At 41.0% G+C, this 26568-nt stretch overlaps 1 long non-coding RNA gene across 2 annotated transcripts in view; it reads right to left on the reverse strand.

Moving 5' to 3' along the window:
* The window catches only part of LOC130580473 (uncharacterized), a 101879-nt gene extending 76467 nt beyond the window's left edge, over positions 1 to 25412 (reverse strand). For both annotated transcript variants that reach the window (XR_008966115.1, XR_008966113.1), the window contains exon 1: positions 24883 to 25412. This is a non-coding gene — a long non-coding RNA (uncharacterized LOC130580473). The remainder of the gene's footprint in view (positions 1 to 24882) is intronic.
* Between the last annotated feature and the right edge of the window lie 1156 nt (positions 25413 to 26568).

The raw sequence follows: 26568 nt of genomic DNA on the forward strand, positions 1-26568 counted from the left end.
AGTGTTGATGGAAAAGTCTCAAAATGGATCAATTCAAAGCYTACTAAGCTTACTTGGACTTTTTCCATTAATTTCAAAGYCTTCTAGACCAAAATTTAAGGCAYAGTACTTCTAYAAAATAATACTTTCTGTGCACAGAGAACAATCAGAATAGGATTAAAATCCTATTAGAKGTGAATTAAGCTAATAATTTAAACCTTTCTCTATAATGATACGTTGACAGGCACTGGTTTACCTTCTAAACTCTCTAGATGTAGTTCTGATCCTACTAATTTTATTAATACAGTGTAATTAAAATTAGGATCCTTACACCTACAGGACAACACTGAATGAAACTATCCACGTTGTGTTAATAATTAGTGGAGCTCACCTTGACTCACCATCCCTGGAGGGRTTTAAAAGTCGTGTGGATGTGGTACCTGGGGCCATGGTCTAGTGTTGGGCTCGGCARTGCTGGGTTGGATTTGATGATYTTAAAGGTCTTTYCCAACCTAAATGATTCCATGATTTCATGGCATAGCTGTGGCAGGGATGATACAAGCACAGGAAAAAGACAAACTGTCCCCCTGAGAAGTTAAAATGTCACTGTCAAAGCTGCAGACAGCAGACTCAGAAAAATGGAGAATGCAAAGAAGCTCAGAGATGATACAATTTGTCAAGCCAGACAAGAGATAACAGCTCACTAGCAATTTAATCCTGGTGGTAACTTTGTTGGCATCCTAGAATTGAACAAACCCACTGGAGCACCGACCAACACCGAGCCAGCCTGTACCACGAGTCACAGCCAAAACTGTACCATGGTTTGTCTCCAGTTTAGTCCAGTTTAATCTTTTTCATCTGCAGATGACATTGGCCAGGAGAATTTAAACCTTGCTAGAAGGAGTCAGTAAAGTAGGTGCAATGTTTTCTTGAAGCAATCAAAGTAAATCCCATTTTCTATCAGTCTAATAAAGAAAGTTTGGAGATTTTCAGCTTGCATTTCCTAGTATGTTAATTTCATCTYTGCCCACATATTATTCTGCTTGATCTGACCTGAATCTGACTTATTGCATTTCCCAAACTACTTTTCACTCAGCGGTTAATTAAAAGATTTGGTCCCTGACACACTGCTTACAGCCCTTATTGGCACCCATTAGCCCAGCTAGACTAATTCTCCTGAAAAGCAAACCTCCTTATATTCCCAGGGTCAAAAGTTCACAGACAATTCCCTAAATCTTTAACATTCACTATTAGTTCATTATTTGAACCTACTCTGCTGTAAGAGGCTGTATTCAAATGTAGGCATAAAAAGTCATTCAAAAARGACACTTTCTCACACAAATTCATCACTTGCCAATTCACTTCGTCTCTGTCTGTACAACATTAAGACTGTACAGTGCATGAAATATGAAACTAATTTTTTTCAACTTCCCTTTGAGAATTTCTTTGTTTCTATCACAAAACCAACAAAGAAAGTGTGTGCTCTAATTTAGATTGAGCAATTAGAATATGCATTGTGCCTCAAGAATACCCCAGCAGATCATTTTCCTGTGTACACACCCAGAGCATGGCATTACCCATCAAACAAACACAGGAGTAAAATCCTGGACACCAAAAYGCACTGAAAGCAGCAGTACCTGTATTCTGTAGTCCCACTGAAATTAAGGGAGTCAAAATTTGAAAGCAGAGCTCAGCCGAGGCTGTAAATAAACACACACACGTGTTCACACACATTCCTTCACACACACATATGTGCACACTTACAGACACATTGAAATTCATCACATTTTAGAAACAAAAAATAAACCAGATTTGGATCTAGGTGGTGGAGCCTCCCCCACAAAGCCCTGAATCTCTGAGAAATCTGGCTCCTGGGTTTTGGTTCCAGCCCGTTTTTACTGGACTGATGCAAAGCTAGAAACAAAGTCACTTGGGCACGTGTGTGGGAAGGGGAAAAGGCAAAGTTTAATTATTAAAACTATGTGGCTGTGCAAGCATCCCACTTAAGTTGAGAGGAGTTGTCATTAAACTCAACCTTTCCCCCTTGAACCCGATGTCTGGAACAGCTCAGACACCAACGATGACCTTATGTATTTCTTTTAATTATTCTGAAGTAGCCTCCTCCAGCTTACTACAAGCCCTCAGCTACTTCAAGCAGAGACATTCTAATGATTTCGATTAAATCTTGGCCTCTCCCCAACAGAGCACAAATTAAAAGCATTACTAGGAGGATACAAGCTTCAGCGCTTGGAAGTGTTATATAAAGAATGGGGAAAGCTGCCAAGAGCTTGTTGTCATTTCGTAGGGAGTGGGGGATGATTAACCCCTTGGTGCCTTTCCATACCCTGGCAAGATCACACCTCTCACCCTCGGGGGGTTTTCCCCTGATGATTGCTCCCCACTTTACACTTCACACCCTTTACARCTCAGTATTTGAATATATTATTCCAGCAAAGCACTGTCTTATTTAGGTTCCAAAATCTGCTGTTAYAGTGGCAGAATTCAGAGAGAAGAGCTCTAGCTGGGCTCTACAAATCCMATTCCAGAGGTCCTCTAATCTATCCCATCCATGGCTGAACTTCTACACAAAATTATCRTTTTCCTGGAGGTGTTGCCTTGGTAGAAATCAGAATTTTGAGCTTGAGCACAGCTTTGCTCACCCATCACTTCAGCTCCATCACTGGTGGCACCAGCAAATTGTCACCTCTGGTGTCCCATCCTCTGCCAGGGGTCGCGGGACACATCTTGCTATTGTAATCTCACTGATGTCTCCTACCACCAGCATTAGAAAGGTCTGTCCAGTGAACGAGCGCAGAAGGATTTTTTTTTTTAAACATAAAATCATGGAGATCAAAGAAAAAAATCTTTCTTTTGAAAAGCAGCTCTCTATACATTATTTTTTTAACAGCCCATTCAGCTGATAGTGATTTTAAAATACCACAAACTGGGGTAAACCATGAGGCATGCCTGAAATAAGTGTACAAAAACCTAAAGTAAAACAATTGTCTCAAAGTAATTATGAAGAGTAGGAACTAGGCAAATTTGGGTTAGATCCTGGTGTCTTGTGTATTTAGCCTCTCTCCACTTTCTTTCCCATTTTTTTGTGATTTTGTTAAAATGCAAATAATGAATCTAAGTAATTCAAAAGTACTTTGAGATATTAGGATAAAAAAAAAATTCAAATGTAGATGAAAGACCAAACTGCTCCTAGAAGGGAGTAACTGTCACATCCGTCATCAAAATGTGCCTCACCCAGGCTTCTGGATGCAAAAACAAGCCTACAAATTCTGAATCTTCTCCTTCACATGTGGCCACTGGCACTCAGACAAATGCAAAAAACGCTATGAAATGGTGACCATCGCTCCAATAGCAACAATTCATCCACTCCAGCACTTTGCAGAGCACTGTTTGAGTACCTGGGTGCTGGGCAGCMGCTGCTCTGCCCTCTGAGATGCCAAAATCCCCAAAACACAGACACACCACAGACTGTCACGTGCCATGCAAACCAGAGGGTCAAAATTAATTAGCTTCCAGTAAAAAGGGAAAATCAGTGGGAGAAAAGATTGCTATGTTCAAGATTTTGGTCCAGCATTAAAAAATCAGAGAGCTAAAGCATCCCAGGAAAACTTTTAGAGGATGTGTTTTGGAAGGTGGGTGAGATGAGGCTGCCCTGGGAGGGGATGTGGGGGAGCCAACGCAGCCTCATCCTCCAGATTTCTACAAATGAAATCAAGGGAGCACTAAACCAGCAGGGGATTGTTGTCTCTAGAGAGAACTACAGACAGTTTCATTTTAAAAACAATCAGTGTCATAATCACTGTGTTTTCCATTTATTGAAACACAGGAACGTGATGGAGTACTCAGCTCCTTCCAGAAGTCAGAGCAACTTCCTCCCTAAAGAAAAATTTCCATAAAAAGAATCAACTCACTTCATTTTTATTTTTTTCTTTTTCAGATGCTCTGCTGAGCTGGTTTTTCTTTCCAAAATGCTTGCACCCTGCCTGCAGAATCTTCCCTTTGCTACCAAAGAGATTCTCCAGTCTCCTTCCTCTCTGTTCCTTTTCCACCCATTTTCATTTATCATTGAAAAGAGAGGGGAAAATTCCAAAATTGAAAATGTGACTTCAGTTTTGTACTGAAAATATGCAGATTGTCAACTTTTCACATGAACATGCTTTGTATTTTTCAACTGGCATTATTTTAAAACAGTTTTTAAAAGTTCCACTAACCCTCAAAAGAAATTGTGAAGCCACCTCAGAAAACAGAAGCAGAGGGCTGAAAGAAGAGAGGGTAAAAAGATTATTTAACACATGTAATAATCACAGCAAGAAAAATACTCTTAAATATGTCTTATTATTTGTCTGATCCCTCATTTTTATCCTCCTGTTGCAATGCTGTTTTGCTGAGCAACTCAGGATGAAAATCCCTTAATATAATAAGAAATCCCCAGTCAATTAGCATGTCAAATCAGGAAATAATTCCCTACACTACATCAGAAGGACCCACTCGTACCTTTTGTCAGCCACTGGATTGAAATAAAGAGGTAGCTGCACACAAAGGAAGCTGTCATATCAAACAATGCATCCTTCACTCACTGGAGATATAAACACATTAAAATGTGGCAGGAGAAAAAGAGTCAGTGGAACCTGTTTAATGGAACTGGCTAATTGGATAAATTACAMTTTGGTAATGATGATAATCATTGAGGAGACATTCTGTCCCAATCTGCTGCTCAGTACTTTGCTTGCTACTTCCCGTCTCACTTGATTCTTTGTGCTGGAAAATGGGTGAACGACACCTAAAGGTGCTTAACTGAAGGTTTCATCCACAACCCTTCATGTAACCCAGAATTTTGGAGTTGCAATAAACTCAGTAAATTTGGATTGCAGTCACAATAAGCAAACAAAGTTCTCAAAATCAGGATCCAACAGATGATGGGAAACTGAAAAATTGCTTGCTCTGAATTCACATCACTTTTCATGCACACAGAATTCCTTCTATGAATTCATATTGCTGGAAAACATGTAGGCTGGAATAAATAATATTAACCAGCCTGCCATTAGCATATGGCAGGCACACACTTTGAGAAAACTTTGACACTAAGCAAACATTTAATAATTAGTGGAACTATCCATTAATAGAATTGATATATACATTTAATAATCAGTGTAATTACCCATTTATAGAATTAAAATATTTGGTTCTGAAATACTAATTTTTTAATATAAAATATTTTTACTAGAGAATGTCTCTCCCTGATACAAGCCAAGTAGAAATTTAAAAACCACATTATAAAAACTACATATCTTTCACCATTGTGCTAATTCACACTCATTAACACTGCACAGAAATCAATGCAGCATGAATGGGGTTGACTTCCAACTCAAACAAGTTTCTTGAGCCTAAAGTGGGAAGAGCAAGGATGTTTGGAGACACAAAACCCTCACTTTCACACTCCATTCCCCAGGGGTGGAGCCAGCATGGGCAGCTCCCACCTTCCCCAGCAGTGGTGCACTGTCAGGCCAGATTTAAAATAACAAAATTCCATGTATTTATTTATTTCTTCCTTCTCAACAACAGTCCAAGCAGAACAGCCATCAAGGGAAACTTAAAATCAAATTGCATCTCAGGGCCYGGATGCAAGGGAAAATGCTGACCTGGTTGGAAATTAAGAGTTACCACTAGATTTTAGCTCATATTTTTCACACCCCAGCCATCCCAAATGACTCTCAATCACAGCCCCAATTGGACATCTCCAAACTGTACACAGAGTAAAACATTCCAAGGAACAACGTGAATCCTGTTATGGGTCATTGGATTTTTTGTGATTATCGAGATAAACTCCWAGAGTTTAAAAAGCTTAACAGTCTGCAGAAAGAAAAGGCCCTGTGATAATTGATTTCAGATGAAAATTGATCGAGTAGTTTTTATAAGGCACAAAAAGATGSTATTTTCGAAGAGTAATAAAAATTACAAATATTCATTTCTTACATCCCCTTAAGACACATGAGGAGYAGTGAGCCAAGATCTCCTTATCAGATGGTTGGCACCATCCAACAGAAGCAGGCTTCATTTGCAATTTGATTTGTACAGCACAGGGTTGAAATGAGGGGCAGTGAATTTCTGAACTACTGCATTATATGCATCCAGCCTGGGGCTCCATTTATCAGAATATATTTTGYGGTCTAAGGTATCTTTCAGTCACACAGCATTTGACTAAAAAGTGAATGGTTTTAATGATGTTTACTGCTATTCCTTGAAGGTATAAGAAAGGGGAAGCTGGTTCACTGGTTAATTCAGCCAATTTTATTTTTCCTGACATTTTGGAAATGTGTAGAAGCTCATGCTTGGCAAGGTTCATGGTCTGGCAATYCTGCAAGATGCAATCTTTTAAAATCAGGACTTGGGAGCACAGGAGTTAGTGCTTGGAGGGAGCTGTGTTATTTGGCTCCTGAGGATTTCTCAAGATGCAATGAGCAGCTTGTCTTTCTTCTTCCAGCATCAAAACCACCTCACACCACCGTGCAAGAGCAGATGACCAAGGTGAGTAACTCACACATAACACCACCGTGTAAGGAGTCCAATACCCATGGAAAAGCRGTTGAATAAACAAAGCCCACATTAAAAACTTGATGGTGCTCTAAAGTAAAGTGATTTGTCTTCTTTTCCCTTCTGATTCACAGGTGATTTGCTACAGCAGTGTCCAAGCAAAACCACTTAGAATAAACTGTCAGACCAAATCTTCCTTTGCTTCTTTTCCTTCTTTTGCTCCTCTTCCAGCCCCACATCAGCTGCAGGCTAAAGTTAATCCTAATCCTGTTTCCTCAGTTGCTCCCCAAACCAGCATCTCTCAAAAAACCTCTTTTTTGGGTTCTGGGTCTTTTTATTCTCCATCTTTATATAGGTAAAACAAATTAGTGATCAGGCAAGTCATACTTTGAAAAGCCTAGAGGTGGAAGGAGGAAAACAGGGAAGGATTGGGAAAAGAGAAGGATTCAACTCCACAAAATAAACCCTTCCAAGAGGTTTGGGATTTCACTTCCCAAAGGGAAGGGTTTGATTGAAAGGATTGTGCACATGAAGAAAAGTCTTCCCAGAAATTCCTTACAGGTTCCCAGTGGCCAAGTAATATTTGAAGGAAAGATACTGATATCCTCAGCCTCTCTCCCATCCCCTCCTGACAGGAGGTGTTTGCAGGGTGCTTTAGAGAAACACAAACACTAATCCAAAAAACAGTTGGGGAGTGGGAGTGGAAAATTCCTAAATTCTTAACCGTGCAACATGCAGTGCATCAACAGCTTTTTGTGAGAGCTTTTGAAAACATCAACAAGCCATGCAGCTCCCAGCACTTTGCAAAACAAATGTACTCAGATATTAAGGCCGCAGAGGTGACTTTGTCAACCAGCAGAAAACATGRCAACAGCAAAGCAGGGCATGTGGGGGAAGCTGTTTGGAATTTTTATTATTGTCARCTATGGAGATGAAAACACAGACAGAACTCGGCATCTACTCCCACAGGAAAATTGCATTCAGCCTGGAAGTCTACTTGAAAAGAAAAACAACAAATAACAGAAAATGAGCAGGAAAAAACAAAGGTTTTCGAGCCAATTTCTCCATTCCCTATTTGGCGCAAGGCTGCGAGGAGGAAAGGAAAAGTTAAGTTTAACGAGTCTTTTCACCTTCTGTGCTCACCACCAGATCAGCTAAAACCAGTCTGGCAGCTTGAGCTCTTCCTACCCAYGTGTGGTTTAACCCAGACCCCAAAAAGGGAGGTCCCATTTCCCTGTAAGTTGTGAGGTGCCCCGAATGAACTGCAGAAACCCTTCCGCAAGCACTTCAGGGAGCAAAACCGACATGAAAACAAGCTTAAGGAAGAATTTTCCTGCCTGAATTATCTCCACTGAGGATTCCAATGGAGGGAGTGGGAGCTTCCCAAAAAAAAGGGCAGGAGAGGGARTGGAGGAGGGCTGTACCTGTGGGTGACACCAAGCTGGGTGTCACCTGGCTGCAATGCCAWGGATACCCCATTTTCTGTGACAATGGCACTTCCCATGGATGTCAGAGGTCTGTGTATCCCTCCTGTGCCTCTCTCACACCCTGGAGACACTCAATACAATGTGGTCAAACACCACCTGGTTAACAGCTCATTTATGGTTCCAAAACAGCATAAAGAGMTAAAGCATCACAAAATGCTGCAGGTACAATCTGAGGGTTGTTTCTGGTACCAGCACCACCTCTGCCCACACTTCCCTSCCCTCCCATCCACAGTTAGTGCAAGGAAATGACGCCACATTAAAAAAAACAAAACTTTCCAAAATGAAGTAAGTGGATTGCAGATGTTAGACATGATCACCTCAAAAATGAAACTCAAGGATGAGTTTTGCAAATGGGTGTCAGCCCAACCAGGGTGAGGGAAGATAAACATCGAGATGTCATTGAGAATGAGGCCCATGGGGGACACAACCTCCTTAAACCATCGTCTCTACAAGCACCAGAACAGCTACACTGGAGCTATCCCAGAGCAGTTTAATACGGGCTTTTTACCCCTCCCAAAACCCTTCAGTGTCCATGCCATCCAGAAGACTTGTAAGCCAATCTCCTCCTAAAACACATTCTCCTCTGTGCAAAACCAAGTGGAAACTCTTTGCACACACACTGTTACAAAGCAGGTGGGGAGAAACCTAAAAGGAATTTCGGTTCTTTGGGGCTAATAATGTTCAGAGAGAGGAGCAGCTTTTTGTCTCAGGCTTCCATCTGGGCTGTACCCAGGATTCCCATCTCAGAGTCAATGAACCTGGCAGTGTTTTCTCTCCCAGCCCTCAAAGGCAGTAGCACATTGAGTAAGATCCATTTCTTAAACCTACCAAACAAAGGAATGCATTTTCCATATGTTTGTCACATTTTTYGTTCCAGTCCCATTGCCAGCTCTCAGCACAGCTGATGTGCAGTGGATTTGTAGGGTCTGACCTTGAAAGAGTTTCATCCTAGCTGTGCATTTCTGTTTAATTTGTGCACAGCCACTGCAAGTGTTTGTAAGCACTGAGCAACCGTGCCTGAAAATATCTATTTCTCTAGTATGTAACTGAAATCCCATCGTATAGGATATGCTGTATGACACAGCTGTGAAGGTTTGTTAATTATTTTTTATTCTTTGTTAATTATTTTTTATTCTTTATTTTTTATAAACTTTAGATCAGGCCTGACACAAAAAAATCAGGTCAAAGAGAAGTTTGGATTTACAATTAATCCAGCTGCTGGTGTTGGGAATCAATTGGTTATAACTGAGAATGARTTAAAAACTGGAACAATTCAAGGGAAACCAGTTKGAACATCTCCCTTTATTTGAGTAAAAGCAGGTTCTTTTCTATCCCAATTGCTGATACATTAAGGACTACAGAAACTACCTATGTGGTGAAGCAACACATTGCAAATACACACATTACATGTGTACTCACCAATGTGGGTTTTATCACRACAGTGTTTAAACTTTCTCCTACTAAACAGCTTTTTCCTTCCTCCTCCAAATAWAAAAGAAGTAAATCTTATTCATTTMCATGGAYTTATATAGTRTGTAGAAACAAATTGGTGGTTTTAGTTTTAGATTACTGAGTTTTGTTAAACTGTTCTGACTACAAGTACCTTTTCTAGAATGGGAACTTGGGTTTTTTTACATAAATTATTTAACTGATGAGTTGTAGCATATTCAAACAAAAAGTAGCATTCTGTTCAATACAAATTTTGTTTTCATTTTTCTCTAGYAAAATTCAACAAAATTATTTTCTTTCATCAGCCTAAGGAGAAAAAGTGAAATTCATCTTAGATAAAAAGGAGAGCAGGAACACTTTCCACTTGGTTTTCATAGTTACTTTCCCAATAAAAACAGCCCTGGTGTGAATGCCATTTCTAAGGTGTCTGTACTGCATAAATAGAACAAAACAACCCCCCAAAAACCAGGAATCTATGCACATAATTTTTTTTTTTTCTAAGTCTCTAAAAACTAGAGCAGAACCAGTAGAGAAATTCAGCTACACTCTTGTGAGTAAGGAACAGAGTAGATTTATCCATTGCAACCTCCTGTGCAATGGGCTCCAGAACTCAATTCTGGTGCTGCCACCAATGCTGCAAGGTCTCCAGCAAGTCACATCAGCTGCCATTTTCCCAAACCTATTCCAGTTTAKGTTTTCATTTTCCATTTAGATTGGAAGCTTTCCAAGTCAGGAACTGTATGCCACCACTACACAAGTTTACCACTACCAAAGCTCAGTTCTTGGGACAAGGACGAGCACAGGCATCCCACTGCCTTTATACCTGGTTACAGAGCCCAGACCTCCTTCTACCTTCTCAAACAATTGCCTTTAACATGGGATGAGTGGGCACAGCCCAAATCATTTAATGATCCTGAAGCTGGTGAAATGATCCTGAAAGGCCCATGGAGACCTGAGAGTGCAAAATGATCTCAAGCAGCCAAAGAAGAGAGTGACTGGGCTTTCCTGCCTCCATGGGTGATGGAGAGCAGGGATAAATTTCTGATCATACACATTCACATATCTTCAGAACYAGAGACATTTCAGTTTGGGTTACTYTGGGGAAAAATRACCTCTGYAAAGTTAAAAATTRCCCCCAAGCCCCTCCATGYTCAGCCCAAGCCTGCTCACTCACACACAGCTGAGCTGGCTCCTCAAGGCAGCCAAGGTTAAAGTCCTGCAGCAAACTCCTGCCTGGAGTATGTCTTTTCAAACCTGAGTCCCCCTCACTGCAGCCAAGAACAAACATCCTCCAAAATTCTCTGAAGACTCCTTCCATGAACATCACCTTTCCTGTGACTTACTTCGTGTTCTCACGTGGGGTGTGAATTCCCTACGTAACAGAGCAGTGTACAGTTCCTGCCCTCACTAAAATCCTCTTACTGATGAAAATGGTTTTGTTCTACCCCAATCAAACAAGAATACTCCCAGAACTAGGGAAGGATGAGTTGTTTCAGGCCCTTCTCAAAGGGTTAAGAACTATAAAGGCCCCTTTTAGGGGGGCATCCTGTCTCTGCTGCTGCATCCTGGTCAAGTACCACAGTTCCCTTGTAAATCAGGGATTTTCTCTTTCATTTGCATGTGCTTCAAGCTGCTCTGGATGCCAGTGTCAGCACTACAACTGCACACACAGTCCTCCACTACACCCCTGCACACCGATTTTTGCAACAAATCCTCATTATCCAGCACSAAGGTGGACACTTTGCCTTGTACTACAAGGTCCCTGTGCAAGTTATTAATGATTAAAAGCAATTTCCTACCTTTATGTTCACATCTCCATTGCCCATGCACTTTGAAAAACAGAGCCTAATACAAATGACATGGCTTTCAAAAGTTTCTGCTTTACCCCTGGGCAAAAAACAATAAACACCTTGATGGAGCTTTTATCAATCAATTTTCATTTAGTTTCTTTCTATTAAAAAGTCTTAAGATGCTGAACTGAACACAGGGAGCAACAGCAATGTACTTGAAGGTAAAACAACAGTATTACTCAAAACAATGTGAATGGTATGTTCTGCAATTTGTGGAGGTAGATCCCATTGATCAACTTTATTGCAAATCACAGCCTATCGTGGGATTAATTTGTTTTTTCAAATATAAAGCAGAGGACATTACTCTGACTCGAAAGGATTTTATTTTGMATTAAATTGGTGAAGTAGCAATACTATTTGATATACATTTACCAGATAAGAGCAGCTATACATATTGGGCAGCACACAATGTCACAAAATTATGGCTTAATTTCCTGAGGGAGTAGCTAGAGAGATACAGATATCCTATTCCTAATAAAAGTCTAATTATTGTATGAATAGTCAATGAAAATCAGAATTTGGGTCCTGAATTAATTTAGCAGCTTGACCTAGGTCTGAGCCAGCGGTGTAAATCCAGAGAAGTTCCTGTGAAGTTCCTCTGGTTTTRCATCAATCTGTTTGAAATCAGAAACTTGGCCCAAAATGCTAAAAAGCACACAACAGCTGCCTATTGATGTCTGCATAGATTTGAAAGCTTGATGCAACAGCGTTAGCATATTGATTCTTTCCCCCCTAGGAATTTGCAAGAAAAGAAATAAAAATTCAGTGTTTGATCCCAAATCTGAACAAACTTCAGGGCTTGCTTACAGTTTGGTACAGAAAAACAAAGCAAGGGAGATAAGGATGTGCAGATTTCAGCTCGTACCAGGCAGTTACAAATGGGCTRCACTGACCACAAAGAAGACAAGAGRCTCTTTYAAGTTAAAAGAAGAAAAGAAACAYGGGTTGGAAATTATTTTCTTGGAGGGAAACATCTTGCAGTGAAAAAACTGAATACTGAGGAATCCAGTTGCTATGGCTGTGGGAAGAAGCCTTTACAAATGGGCTGTTTAAACACGAAAGCAATCTTATTAAAGATTTCTTTATCAAACCTGAGGTCCCATTGGAATTACAGATCACTTAGGCACCAGTGTGACATGTATCTGTTATGGGGCTGACCCAAATTCTACTCAAGTAAACTGAAAAAGTCCCACTAATCTCAAAAAAAAAAAAAAAAAAAAAAATTAGATCGGGCCTGAGACAAAAAATCAGGTCAAAAAGAAGTTTGGATTTACAATTAATCCAGCTGCTGGTGTTGGGAATCAATTGTAACAGAGGATGAACTCAAAACTGGAACAATTCAAGGGAAAYCAGTTTGAATATCTCCCTTTAATTGAGTAAAAGCAAGTTCTTTTCTATCACAACTCCAGAGTCCTTTCAAAGCTAAATTAGCATGCTCCAAAGTTCACCTGGTCACTCAAAATCTTGACCAAACTTTGGCCTAATCATCCAGGAGAAAGGAATTCCCATAACCCAGAACTGGCAGTGGGGTAATTCTAAGATTCTGCATTGAAAATTATGCTATGATGCAAGAACAGCTTGGAATCCCAGTATTTTTCCTTCACAGCACTTCAAGGACCAGAATATGAAACTTCACCATAGGTTTGAAAATTACACAGACAAAAATTCAAGGGCTGAAAACTGCTCCTGAATTTTATTTTATTTTAATAGAGAGTCATACAAGATTTCAAATGTCTCTTTCTTATTTTTCACTTTAGCCATTTACTCCTCCATCCCTCATCTATCACCCCAGTAAATTGCTGATAATTGTTTATTTGAATAGAAATTAAAACATAAAAAACACTTCACACAATGTCCCTAAAACCAATCTAGATTGCCCTGTACCAGAAGAAGCATGAACCTGGTACATAACCATGGAATTTCAAAGCTTTCTCTCACCACCCGCCCTGACTCTGTGTTGGGAAAGGCACTTAAACTCAATCACTGCCCTTGGGAAGAGGACCAGGAGCTGTTTTCTGACATGAACAGAGTGATCAAAATATTTTCCTGCTCAGTATTTAAATCTTGGCTACTTCTTAAATCTACCCAACACTGYGTGGAGTGCCAGCTCTGAGCATGATCTGCTATTTCCAGGCACAGCTCTGCAGTGYTCCCTGAGCTTTGCAACTCAAAGAGCTCATTTTTGGAGCCCTTCAGGTGCAGACAGAAGCTGTGGTGAGGGATTCTGTGAGGTTCAAGAGCAGGTTAAGCTGTGTATGTACCCATAGCAGAGTGAAATCCTCATCCTCAATTGGGAAGTGAAGMATTTCCTCAATAAATACAATGATTAAGTGACAGAAATCATGTGCCAACTCCTCATTTTGGTACCAACACAGGTGTGGAACCATGCTTGCACCTGAGTTTTCTGTGAACTGGTWAACATTTCCACTGGACTTTTCATAAAAATAAAAATAAAATAAAATCATCAGAACAACTCTTCCAGCGTAACTGCAATTTCCAGCACAGGTTCCAAAGCTGGAAACATGGGTCAACACTGGAAATATTTCACATGGCACCCAACCAGTGTGGAAACAAATGCCAAGCATGATCTAGTGTCATCCAGATTAGCTCCCRCTGGTGCTTGGATTCAAATTAATGGGTTACCCTCCCAGCAAATGTCACAGGAAAACCTTGCCAGGAAACAGCTTAGGGAAAAAAAAAATCCTATTTCATCTTGAATGAGGGATTCCATTTTATTGAAGGTTCCTTCTCATAGTCTCTGTCTGAGCACAGCTTGGGAAATACTTTTGGGAAATGAGATCAAACAGCATTAACACCAATTTATACAACGAACCAACAAGGCAACTGAGAGCCCAAAAGTATCAAGAATTCTGCCCCCTGAGCTTATTCCTGCTCTTTAATATTTCTGATAACTTTCAAAATATTAAAACCTATTATAYACCTTTCAGAAAGGACAAAGTTAACACCAAGCACCTTCAAAAGACTTTGTTCCTGTCCTAGAGGAGGTTTAAATTCTGACAAATATATAGGGTAGGCAGATACTTCACACAATGTCTAAAATTGAGAAAATTTGCTGAAAGTCTCACTGACCAGAGGGAAAGGACTCTCAGTTTTTCTCACTGTACCTTACCTACAAGTTTTCCACCTTCAAACAGACAAAATTCCCATTTTMATTAGTTTTGATGATCTTAAGGTAAATAAGTGTCCTCTTTTGGATCCAAAGGGCTAAACTGGTAGGGAATTGGTCTTTTCCCAGTGATCTTACTCTTCCCAAGCCAGTTTAACACCTTGGCCTGGCTTCTCTCTCTCACAGATGCCAATGCACACCAAGAATGGGGCAAGGATTGCAGGTGGGGGTGAGGATGGAAGGACTCCCTTGGTGGAGCTGGGGATTAGAACAGCACAGGCATTAGAGACACCCTGAGCTACCCCAGCTTGCTCTCTTCCAGCCYAAACTCACAGGATTTAAAGCAATTCTGAAGAAGTGACAACCTCAGCACAGCCATTTGTAGGCTACACCTTTCCAAAGGCACCAGAGCAAGAAGAAACCTTTGTCTGTTATCATTTCATGCACATGATGGAGCTCCTTTCCCCACCCCAAAAAGGGGAACTGAAGGTTCAATAATTTCTTTTGTTGGGAAGCCWGTACAATGAAGTGTTCTGGGTTTGCTCTATAGACAGAAAAACTAGAAACTCTCTTTCTTTTTTGAGTGGGATTTCTTGCAAAATGAGATTACAGCAAAAGGAAAGTCATTAAATAATGCAGTACTCAATGAAATTGTATCAGCTGTAACAGTGGGCCTTGACTACACACATTTGGATTACTTTAACAGAGATCTGATTCTATGAAATCAAATGTACTGGTAATCAACCATAATAGAAATTTTTCAAAGACTTTTTGATGAAATGCAGAACCTTTCCAGCTACTCTGAGTTACTATTTCTCTGAATCAACACTGGGAAATCAAGCAAGGGGATGCTGTAACCCTTCTGCCAGACTCTCCTCAGTGAAACCAGGAAAGAAACAAGTTTGGGTCTAAGTKATTTCCCTTCCTGCAGTGAAATTCTGTGCTCAGTGTTGTGAAACAACACCTGTGAAACGCTGGTGACCAGTGAGGCAGAGATGCCCAATGGACATTSTCTGGTAAAATGATGATAAATTCTCCAGGTGACACCAGAAATTGTGCTCAGAGCTGCCTGCACCAGTGCTGGGTATTTAGGGTTACCCAGCTGCATCAGCATCACATCAGAGACCTGACAGTGACTTTGGGAAGGGCTGAGCTTTTCTCACTAAGGTGGAGCAGGCAGAAAACCTGTGCTCAGCCYTCTGAGGAAAAGAAACAGGAGACTCCTTCCTGCAAGGTGGAAGTGCCACATTTACTATTTCACTGAATATTAAATGTAACATAAAATTAATCTGTTTCAGGAATCAAAATTCCTTKGTTCTTATAGTATTTAGACTGGGGRAAAGCTGGYTAAAAAACAGTTTTCTTATTATCTTTTCTGCTGTTTGTTTACTCCTGTATGCCAGATGGCTTGGACTGTCAAAACAGATCCAGGAGATGACACATAATCCTGCAAATATTCGGTGCCTGGACCTCCGGTGGAGATCACTGCAAGTCCCATGCACGGTGCCTGGATGATTATTGCATTTCTGTTTGTAATCAGCTTCACTTTCTCRTTCTCACAAATTAACAAACTATTGTCACTTTCAGAGTGCAGATAAAGAATGTATATCCCACTTGTAGCTGTTCTATAGATTGYTCTAAAGAGGATCAAAAAATGCTGTTTGTGTTATGGATCCACTCAGCCCACTTTGCCCATCAAGCCCCTGGATTTTTTTTTTCCTTTTTAATACTTACCAAATTGTTTCTAAAGGTGAGTTGCCCTTCCTGGTCATGGGATCTCCTGCTGTAAATTAACAATGACATGGAACCTTTGGCATCACACTGATGATTCTGTTCCAGTGCACAGAAACACTGAGGTTGGAAATGACCTCCTGTCAAATTTCACTGGAGGAAAGAGTGCAGCACATCCCCCAGGAATGCCAGACACCCATTTAGCACACCCCAGCAGCAGAAATGAGTGCTCTCCTGCCCATGTAGCCTTTCCACCTTCTCCAGGATCCCACACCAGGGCTCACCTGCAGCTCTCAGGGATGCCACACACAGCCCCTGCCTCAGCCTGAGCTGCTGCTCTGCTCCTGCCTTCCCTCTGTGACCTTCCCCTGATGGCACCTGAGCATCTCCTCCTGAGGCTCTGAGCACTGCACAGAACAGCAGAACAGCTGAGCTGGAACAGCATCTCTGACCAGACACAATGGTCTGAGGTGCTGAGAAACCCAAATGTTGTGACATCCTGGAGCTCATATTCACCAACTTCCCCTCCAGACGGGGTGAGASCTCCCAGAAAAACACCTGCAGCACTGCTCCACACCCCTGCCTGSATCTGCCTGAGTAAAGCTCTGAGAGTCTTGAGTAACTTCACAAGYAACCTAAAGAGTTTGTAAATAAATTCATGCTCCCTCAGAACACTTAAGGAAAGGGGGATTCTCAAATGGATAAGGCACAATTAAGCACCCAGAACTCAGTGGTGTTTAGTGCCACACAGCATTCAATTAGTCCTGTCTGTGACAAATCAACAAATACAAAARTCTTCCTTGAARCTGCCTGTCAGGATTTCTCTGTAGRGGAATCCCTCTCCTTGTCTGCCCACCTGACATTAAACTGATTCCAAAAGTGCAGCAGTATCAGGACTAGTTCATGTTCAGTGTTGTACAGCAGAGGCAGGAATCACTTTTCTGCCCAGAACCATGGGAATATTGCCTTCTTCATTTCCTGAAAAGCATTGTATTATCAGCTGTGGATGTTTGGTAACACTGAAAAAAAAAGAGTGCATACGTGAGGACACACTCAGATTTCCTTGCAACTACTCTGAAGATCTACAACTTTCAAAACCAAGACAAAATAACAGAACAGGGAAAAAAAACCTAAAAACAACTAGAAGGCAAGAAGATGCTGAGAGTAATTCTATGGTATTTTGTAGGTGTAAATCTGTAAATCACACTTAGTAATATATTAGTTTTAAAATGATATGCCAGCTGCATCTATCYAAATGTATCAATGCCTAATGAAGTCAAGACAACTAGAGTAAAACAACACCATTTTGTGAGGTATAACTTTCCCTTTCCATTACTCTATCTGCATTTAACCTCCTAGAGGCTTCAGCCCAGCACAAGCCCACAGAATTAAATTCATTATTATTCATTATTCAAACACCATCCCTTTGTTTTCTGGAATAGCTTTGTAGCCTGGAGTCAAATGAGCTAAAGTAAAATTATGTGACTTGGCATTGAAAATATATTACCTCAGCTGCCAGAACGGATTTAGCAGAATATGTGCGCAGTTCGTCACTTCTTCCACAACTGCCTTCATGCACACAAAGGGCTATGACAGCCCCTGAGTTATGAGAGGCCATTCTAGGGGCTGTGATGGATTAGATTGTTTCATGCACTGACTTAAGATCTCATTTCCTGCAACATTCACAAGTGCTTTCTCCACGGCTGAATAGAAACCTGTTCTGTCCTATGTATATTGCCTGCCCTTGTTAGCCAGGGAAAGCAGAGATGTGGGGAATTCACACCAGAAGAGCTCCACTTGCTCAGGGATCCAGGCAAAGCCTCCAAACAGRCTGAGACATTTAGGAAGTGACAAGCGGGTTCTGCCCGAGCTTTTTATTGAGTCCTAATCGATTTAGTCTAGAAAAAGGGGAGCAGTGAGCTGCTTGCAGTGAGAACAGAGTGGGAAGAAAATTCTAATCACAGCTCTGACAGGTCTCACTTGGCAAATCTTAAACTAGAGAACTCCAGCTATTAACAGGGGTACTACAGGATGAACTCTTCATCTGKGGCTTTCTGCACATTGCTAAATCTGCTCTTAGCAGGTGCTTCAGTCTGACGAGGTGTAAATGCAGTTTTAGGTGCAGTACTACCAAATCAGGAATGCTCAGACACAATACTGAGTGAGCTGGGCATCTGTATGACATAAAATCATGGAATCATGGCATGATTTGGGCTGGAAAGGACCTTGAAGATAACTGAGTTCCAGACCAAACTGTGGGCAGGGACAATGTTGCCCAATGTGCTATGGTCTCAGTGTGCAGGTCCAAAGTCCTGCAGCCCCTCTGGAGCCTGCAGGACATGAGGAAAACAGCCCCAGGACAGCTTCCACCCTGCAGGCTGGTGACAGGGACACCCACAGCAAATCCCACTGGGATCTGCACCCTGGGGATGGCAGTGCATGACTCCTCCAGAGAAACACATGAAACATGACCAACAACTGCCCTTCTTCCACCCCTGAGAAGATTCACTTCACCCATTAAAGCATGAACAATTCAAACTCCATAAACCTGACAAATATTGCCACTAATATTTTTTTAAGTCTTAGAAACTCACCAGCTACATCAGAATTAATCCAGATGGGAAAGTGTAACCACTCAGAAGTTCTTGCATCACACAGTGACAACCGACCAAAGACCACAAGCACAGAATAACACATAATCACAGGCTAATCAGCTGGCTTTCCCCCTGTTCCCTTTGCTCCAGCTATATCATAATAGAATCTATGAACTGCAAGGTACATGGTAATTAATCTTTGAACTACTTGTTAACTTGGATCGTGAGTTGAATATTAAGTCAAATGTGTTTGCAATCACTGTCTTTAATAAAGGTGTGTGGAAAAATTATCAACAGAATGGAGAAAGGAAAAAAAAAAAAAAAAAAAAAAAAAAAAAAAAAAAAAAAAAAGTGCCCAAAACAAAACACAGAGCATCATCCTCTCCAAGACTAAATAGGGGGTAAAGGGGGCTAAATAAAGTCAGTGGTAAAAATAGTCTCTTGAGAAGTTCTGGGCCTAATTTAACCCAGTGCATCATTAGCTAGGGGTGCCCTCCAGTAATACAATTACAAGAAGGCCACCAAAAGAGGCTTTCCCTCTGGAGAATTCCCTGCCTGTTCACTGCAAACCTGGCACCTGAAGGAAGGAGTTTTTCTTTTAAATTGTCTTCTTCCCCCAGCCTCTGAGTTAGATGAGGAACGGGGGAAGGGAGAACACAAACACACACACTTCTCTCTCCTTCATGCATTTTTTAGTGCAAAGATGGCAACAACAATACTAACAAAAATTAATGCAGGCAGGCGTGGGGAAAATATAATACACTGGGAAAGAGATGCTCAGGGAAGCCAGGCTGGTTTTTAAAGAGGAATCTGKAAGGCTGAGCAAAAAGAGACCTTGATAACTATTTTTACGGAACATGAAAAGTTTGAAGACCTTTTTTTTTATTCCCCCCAATTCTGAGCAATGCTGGAGACCAGAATGCCGAGATAATGTTTACTATCATCAATATGTCTTTCATATGTTTCTAGTCCATCACTGCACTGTGCATGTGCCACAAGACAGATTCTGAAACATGTTTGTAATTTGCATTAACAAGAGCTTCATTCTATACATATTCAATAGCCCAAAAGATACCACATAATCCAGGCTAATTTTAACCCACCTGTTTCTCACCCTCTTTCTCTGCCTTTCCATCATATTTTTAAACTCTTTAGCCCAGGGCTCATTGGATTCAATGGAAAGTTTTCTGCACAGTTCAATGAATACGGGGTCCAACTGTAAGACAAAAGTTAATCAGCTTATTTCTAGTTAGCATGCTCTTAATACTGAACACATGTGCAACAGATTTGCTGAAAAGATAGATTTGAGCATGGGCTTAAAGGCCTCCTCGAACTACGGCCTAAAAAACATAAAATCCTAAAATACTGCACAACAACCAAAATATTCAACTGTTTCAACAGGGTATTTGACACATACTTGCTAATTCTGAACAGAACATTATGAAGATATTTGGTTTTATATTTAAATGTCTATCAGTATACAGTTATGATACAGAAGCATGACAAAGGGATATTATCCGAATCAGTTGTGCATGCCTTGGTAGCAGAATATAAAGTTCTGGCATTGGGACTATCAGATCAAATTTGTGGAACAACAGATATTCTGCAGGAGCTGTTTAATGAAATGGATCATTTATTGGCCGTAACCAAAAAKCAGAGACTTGAGTGCAAAAATGCAGAAATATTGTATTTGCACACAACTGGAAGCACAGTTACGATAAAGACTGACAGAGCTGGCTGGTTCTTTTTCCAAAAAGTGTTTCCACATCCATCTCTGTTCTAATTGTTCCCCTTATTTTTCTTMGTCCTCTTTCTTTCTATGGAGTCCGACAAAAGAATTCCACCAGTCACCAGATATATCACCTTAGGCTGGAGCTTTGCTCTGTGACATCTCTGCTTTGGGCTTTCCTTGAGCTGAGTGGCCACTCTGGGTGGTGGCCTGGGAACACAGGGCCATTACAGGACACAYAGAACAAAGTGCCAATACAAATTGTTTCCTCTGTAAGAGGAAAACATTTGGGTTTTTGGTTTTTTGGGKTTTTTTTTGTTCTCTTCCTTCAGGGAAATGATGAGCTGAGCTAAAGCCTCCTCACTTTCCAGATGACTTTTTATATATATATTGTATGTATTATACAAACATTGGAATATTGCCATAAGTATGTTATTTATAATATCCTATATTACTATAATTATATTAYTATAGTATCYTATTAAATGCAAAGAGATATGCCTAGTTGCAATGTAGTTATTAGATGTTCAATTTCAATTGATTGTCAAGAACATAGTCATTAAGATTAAACATCTGTTTAATAGGTATATCTTATTACACAGTTGTACTTAAGTCCACAGGCAAAATCTGATTTAACATGAGACATAGTTTAAATAAACTAATTATGCAAGCATGATCTAAAACCAAGCTAAACATGGACCTTTGAAAATGACACATGAATTTAATCAAAGCCAGGGCCTCAAAGTGAGCAGAACTTAACCACTGGCCTGACTCATGCATGTGTTTTGATTTCACAGCTGAAACCARTAAAGCCAGCACCCTCTGGGGGCTTCCTGACTCAACAGTGCCTCCCCCACCCACCGATTACAAAGCAGCAAGTTGTCTCTTTGGTTCCAGTTACAGGAAACATGGCTGTGTCTGTTTGGGGAAGCACGAGCCATCACCTCTCCAACGGTAGTGGAGTCTCTGGAGGATTGATCTGAAGGCTCAAGGTTGGCTCAGCCAAGGGGTTCACCCCAAACAGGACAGGTGCTCCCACAAAGCCATCTCACCCCATCAGCCCCTGACCTTGAGATCCCACCCAACAGCAGACCCATCACAGACCCKGTCCTGTGCTGTTTTATTATTTGTCCAAACTATTAAATTAATGCTCCCACATGAGAGGGAAAAAAACAGATGTACAAGGGTGGGCAGAGCTGGCTTTAAGCAGAGGCATGGCAAGGAAGATGAAGCCTGGCTGCTCAACAAACCAATCCCTGACCCTACAGCCCCAAACCCAGGTCYAGCATAACGTACAGAAATTCCTCACCCAAGTGAGGAAAACCTGGTCTGGTTTATTTTCTGCTAAATTTAGGACTTAAAGGGGAATAAATCATGTATTTGGATCCAAGAAGACTAAAAAGTGTTTCCACAAACTCAAAGCAGGTCTCAGACAAACCTCACCAATATTTTTTCCTGTTTTATTAACGGCCACACCGTCAGCAGGCTCAGCTCTGAGTCTCCAGGGAAATAATCCTACGTGCCTTATTGACAGTGGGAGACTGGCTGAGCCTTTTGATACACCCATTCCTCAGTTCTTTCAGTACTCAATGATTTTCTCAAGAACTTTAGCTTATTGCCACAGGAGAAATAGAGCTGGTCAGGAAACCAGATATGAATTATTTGCAATTCGGAATTTTTTCCATCTGGATTCAGAAATCAGCTTCATGTCATGGAAGTGAAATTCAACTTTAATATTGAAATATGTMATTTCCAGGATGAATTACGATCTCTCAGATGTCCAAATACCTTCCTAGAGGACTCCAGCGAGTCAAACAGCCTYGATCGCTACAGCCCAAGCCTGACAAAATTTTTGTTGGCTTCAGCACYGCCCGTCCCTGCCAAGCAAGGGTGAAATAGCATCTCAGTAATTTTGCCATTAGCACTCCATGTTGAAAAGTGTCACATTCATTTTCAAATCTGTCGCGGCCATTTGGCAATTAAAGACCTCCGAGATCCAAAGGCCGTGGAAACCGCAGGTCGCTGGCAAGAGGTGAAAATCGCAGAACCATGGAATGGTTTGGGTTGGAAGAGACCTCAAAGATCAGCCAATTCCAACCCCCTGCCATGGGCAGGGATACCTTCCACCAGGCTGCTCTAAACCCATCCAACCTGAACACTCCCAGGGATGGAGAATACCCAACCTGTGTCAGTTCATTTCTACCCTCATAGTAAAGAATTTCTTCCTAACATCCAGTAATTTAAACCTTCCCTCCCTTCTCCTTCAGGCTTTTTTCTCCCTTTTCCTATCACTACACACCCTTGTGAAAATTCCCTCTCCCCAGAGGAAGGCAGGTGAGGAGCTGGAGGCCCAGAACCACCATCCCCTCAGCCCCAGAGCTCTACACCAGCAATTTGATATTCCCAAATTCAAATGTTCCTCTTCAGCACACCAGAACTGGCCACACTCAGGGCTGAAGTGACCATGAGGAGCTGTGACTATTGGACCAACTCTTCGCTTCAGGTTCACAAACAATTGAAACAAAATCTGATGGAACATCAGAAAAACAAACTTTCCACCAAAACTTGTTTGTTTCCCATGGGAAGTCCTCAAAATGTAATAGTTTCTATAAAAAGTTTCTATAAAACCTTAATGTGTATCAAGTCAGTGAGTTCTAATGGATCCAACAAAGAACTTCCATGAATTCTTTTTCATTTGACTCTGATTTTTTCCCAAAATAGCTTCATCTTTTTTCAAGAATATACGTCTAAAGCTATAGCAATGCTAAAAACCTCAAAAACAAATGTGGGTGSCACACTCTCAATACAGAGGCCAGAAAAACGTCACATTTTTGTTCTCATGGTTTCTAATTGCTTAGAGATGGCAGCGCTGGCAATTGATGCTATGGAATGTTACTTCTCTTCCCACATCTCAGTAATTGTTCTAATGACCTCCTTGCAACATATTGGTGGAAATGTCAGGAGATTTCATGACAGATATGAAATTCATGTGATTGCCAGTAAAGCAGCATAAAGACTCCAAAAAATATGCCACAAATATTTCCCCACATATTTTAATACAGCCATGTCAGGACTACTCGCAAGCTTTTATATTTGTTGCATGAATTGGGTGCCCACATCCCATCAGAAGACAGAGGTTTCCAAGGGCTTCCAAAAGAGTTTTGCATAGATTTATGAAATTATTATTAAGCTCACATTTGCCAAAACTGTGCCTTTTGAAGTGCAACATATAATAAACACTGAAAGAAAACATGTTATCTGAACAAATAACATAAATGATACCTGTGTCTACAAAAAAAGTTCCCAGTGGACTCTCTCTACTCAAATCATTAAACTCATTAATGATACYTTTTCTTACTGCATTCTGAGCTGCCACACCAACAGGGTGAGTAGAAATAATCCAATAAAATATCCAAACTCCACCCCATGATGTTCCCCCAGCTGTGGGAGAAGGATCTCTCTATATTTCTTAGCTACAAGTGATATAAGCCTTTCATAAGAGGTACATTGCAGAAATCAATTCCTAAATTAATGCTTATATGGTTACATGTAGTGTAAAACTACCTCAGGCTCAAGCTTCACATTGTGGATGAAATCACATATTTTCTAGCTGGTTTAGAGTTTTGTTCTATTTTGATTTCTCCTAATTAACTACAATGCCCTCAAATAAAGAGCCAAATTCTCCTCAAACTGGTTCAGAACTCATTTTAGCCAAGACCTCATCTCCCTACTATTTTGCTTTTCCCTAGCAATTCTTCTTTAAATAAATTTAAAAAAAATACAAATTAAATCCCCCTCCACACCACAAATCCACKGTTTCCTGCAGTATAAAAAGCCTGTGTTCCCTGTGTCATTGAGCTTCAATGCCATTAATGTAATGAAGTATCTGTTGCACTTCTCTGTAGCAGCTCYAGCTCCAWRGAGCTTTAGGCACAGCTKTACAAAACACCCCAGCTCAGTCAGTGCATCTTCTGACCAATTCCAGGAGCAACCAGTGAGTTTTGGCAATGCCTCAGATAAATAAAGATGTTAAATCCAAGGGCTGACATCTAATCGTTAATTTAAATTAGTGCTTTTTTAGTCACAATCTTTGGAATCTTTCAGAGATGGTAGAACCATGCAAACTCTCCACAGGGATGGATGAATATCACACTAAAAATGAGTGCCATGTCCAAGCAGACATTCAAAAACAAGTTTAACCCAGGTCCCTCAAACGGTTCCACTCAGACAGCCACTGCCCCTGTGCAGCAGTGCCAAAGAAAATTACATCTGTCCAAATTTATAAGAATTCTAATCTAACATCAGGAAAATCCAAATCAACAAACCCCAAAACCTCGAAAACAGTATGTTTTTTTCTAACATTTTAAAAATAAAAACATTATTTTACCTTCTTCCAAGTATAAGTGGAATTAGCAGCCAAGTCCAAATTGGGAAGTGTCTGAAAACCCATCCCAGTCCTGGACCATTTCATATCTGCTTCTTTCATGCTCTGGGCCCATGGCCATAAGATGCCAGCACTATTTYCCCAGATTTGCAGATCCTCTGACCTTCATGAGAGCTTTCCATASCTGCATCTGGATCTGATTGCTGAGAACCTGGCTCACCTCTGTTAGAGATGTACTCAGGTCTTGGACTTCCACCCTGCATTCCAGAGAGCCTGCCGTGATTAATGTGCTCTGAATGAAAACCATAAGAACCAGAAGTGATTTTCAACTGATTCATTAAAATAGCATTCATCATGATAATTGATTGGTTAATTAATTATGGCCTTAATGCAGATGTCATCTGTATTTCCATAGGAATCCTTTGGTAGTTTCCAAATTCATTCATTAAAGCCTGGCTGGTTTACAGTTCTACACCATCTCACGGGGCAGACCAGCAGAGAAAGAGAATCCAAAGAGCTCTACTCTCTAAGAAAGACAATATCTTCTACAGTTGTGATAAAATTCCTTCAGCAGCAGCACCTCAACCTCCTCCCATGACTAATGCTGAACAATTGGGCAGCACAGGAGCCACAGACTCTCCTTTTCCTRCTCCTCCCCTGTCCACACAAACAATTGCAGAGGATCTTTGGAGGTGCAGCTGTTACATGGGGTGACTGCAGCACACAGGGAGAATTATCACAGAACAGAAAATGCAAAGAAATTGTGAAAAATRTCAAGGGATCTCTGGAAATTTACATCAAACATGAGCAGGTTTTGGGGCTCCCATCTGAAAGAGGTGTGCACTAGGAAAATACAGAGCCAACTGACACAGACTTTTCAAGTTTCCAAGTGTTTGTTGYCCAGATGTCCATTAGCCTGGCAGACAGAGCTGTCTGTCAGCCACTTGGAATGGTTACCTTTAGCATGGTTATTCTCTGGCATAGATTTAGAAAGCTGGACTCAGCACATCAGACTTGAGCCTGAACTCACCTGAAAATGTTACAGCTCAGAYAGGCCAAAGGCAAGGATTTTCTTCCAGCTGTGATCTGATATAGCAGAGTTTGAGTTATGGGGATTCATTTCTTAACTCTGCCATAGGCTTTTCTGCATGGCCATGAGCAAAACCTTCTTTTCTCTGTTGCTCCAGTTTTCATCTCTAAGACAGAAATGATGGCAAACYCTCTCCAAGGCTATGGAGAAGATGCATTCACCATATTAATAACTAGGAAGTGCTTAGAAATTACAGCTTCAGGGGACACAGAGATACCCYGAGAAGGAATCCACAAAGAGCAGCACAGAATGAAGAACTTGCTGTGGCTATGTTCTCCTTAGTTCTTCCTGCTAACCTCTTTTTAAKTTTTTTTCTAATCTTCTGGTGCCATAAGCACTGCCGGAGCACTTGCACACCGCTGCTCGACAGGTGATCCCTTAGGCTGAATATTTAGCTATGGAAAAGCAATGTCAGCCCATTGACTTCAAACACGCCCACATCTATTTTTTCACCCCTGAAGTTCCAGCMCACCACGTTCTCCTCCTGCTCAGGACTCCTGGATGTCTCCCCCAGCTCTGAAAATAGAGTTGCTGTACAGGAGAAACCTGCAAGTGCAGGGTGGGGARGGGGCCACAGTATGGACCCTCACTGGGGACCC

Source organism: Malurus melanocephalus, unplaced genomic scaffold, assembly GCF_030028575.1.
Source record: "Malurus melanocephalus ecotype Western Australia unplaced genomic scaffold, MMel_1.1 scaffold_338, whole genome shotgun sequence".
In the NCBI taxonomy this organism is placed as follows: domain Eukaryota; kingdom Metazoa; phylum Chordata; class Aves; order Passeriformes; family Maluridae; genus Malurus; species Malurus melanocephalus.